Raw genomic sequence first — 2,027 nt, 5'->3', positions numbered from 1 at the left:
ATTATTTGTTTATAAACAGATTTTGTCTGTCGCTACGTTCTGAGTTCAAATTCCGCCGAGGTCGACTTTGCCTTACATCCTTTCGGGGGTTTATAAATTAAGTACCAGTTGCGTACTGGGGTCAATCTAATCGACTGGCCCGTTCCCCTAAATTAAAGTTAATGAAGTTGTTCAAATAACTTCGAAAGGCCGACAAACCAAATAATAATCACAATGTCAAATTTCTTTAAACATAAGACAAATTAGAAAGGTTACCAGAATAATAAACCAAGCCATCATCATCATCATAATAATAATAATAATAATTATTATTATAATAATAATAATAATAATAATAATAATAATATGTGCATCTCTGATTGCGAGCAGGAATAGTGGGAGGAACATCATAGCAATGTGTTGTGAGGGATCCTTTGGGGTTTGAATGATAATTTAGATGGATGTTTCGTTCATCATCCTTTAACAACCGTTATTTAGGGACCTTTTTAGCAGGATGGGCTAATTCTAACTGGGCCCCACCCGCAAGGTCATACGTTGTTTATGTTGGTATGAGGTTACCATGTAGCGCACATTTGGTTGTGATGCATGTGCCTGGTGTACCTTTATGAGAAGGATAGACATGATGTGTATATTGGGCTTCGTATATTTGTACCCAGCATCACTTTGATGGCATGCACTGTTCTCCCATAATAATAACGATGATGATTTCAAATTCTGGCACAAGGCCAGCAAGCTTAGAGGAGGGTGACTGTCGATTACATTGTCCCAAGTACCCAACTGGTATTTATTTCGACTCTGAAAGGATAAAAGGAAAAGTCGACCCCGGAGGAATTTGAACTCAGAACATAGACGGACGAAATGCCGCTAAGCATTTTGCCCAGCGTGCACACAGACGATACTTCCAGCTCGCTGCCTTAGCCAAGTAGAATATTAAATTAATATATATCTGTTTAATAACATTTCATAAGTGACTTTTAAGTATTTACATACTCGTTACGTTTACTCGGAATGTCCAAACCTATTTTGTATTTTTTCCCAGATTGTTTTGGTTTCATTATTAGGTCCCACAAATACACAGTATGTACCTAAACCTAAATCTCGCCAATTCCTCTTTGTCATTGTGTACAAGTCGTGTTTCTGTCAGTTAATAAAGGACTTCAAATATTATTCATATTGTTCGTGGTATTTAAATAAAAATAAAGTGACATCTTTCTGCTCAACAAAGCCGTGACTTTTCCTGTACCTTCTTCCATTCCATGACTTTATTTCTGTTCATCATCAAGAAATGGTATTCCAGTCATGGATTTTCATTGTTGTCGACATTTCTGTAACCTGGCGTAGAACAGACTAAGACAAACTGAGAGAGATACTTCTGACATGGAGCAAGGTCGCAGAGAGTGGCCTCAACGGTTTGAATGGCGCCGGATTGTCGAAGTTTGTTTATCAGTTAAGAAGAAAACAAAAATTGAAATGAATAGAAAAAAATTCTCTGTCATGACCATCCGTCTTAGAAAGGTATTACATCCCTTGTCTAATTTCTTAAGACGGTAAAAATGTATGTTGTGAAGTATTTTCGGCTGTTATTACCAGCAGATCGAGCGACCGCGTAGAGGCTCCCTCATTGGACCGATGTGTGTATATTTTAAAAAGCGTCTGGTTTTTCTCTTCTGGATCGGCAGACCTATGAGCAAAAGATGTTCCAATTGTGACGATTCCATCTTTTATTTTTATGCCATCTATCTACAACTGTTATCTTCTGTCTTCTCTCTCTCTCTATCTTCTCTCTTCAGCAGTAGAATATAGTATATGACGGAGATTGGGCTATTATGTCGAGCGACAACACAAAGGCTTCCTTCTTGCTGTGTATATATATATATATATATATATATATATATATATATATAGCTCTACGTTATCTAACATCAGTAGCGTACCTAGAGTAGGGAGCGAGGAGCGTTTCGCCCAGGCGACACTTTTAGAGAGGCAGCACTTTTAGGTCTGTTCAGGGTGTTGTATTTTTTGTAGAG

Source organism: Octopus bimaculoides, chromosome 17, assembly GCF_001194135.2.
Source record: "Octopus bimaculoides isolate UCB-OBI-ISO-001 chromosome 17, ASM119413v2, whole genome shotgun sequence".
Taxonomy (NCBI): Eukaryota; Metazoa; Mollusca; class Cephalopoda; order Octopoda; family Octopodidae; genus Octopus; species Octopus bimaculoides.
Note: the sequence above shows the minus strand (reverse complement) of the source record.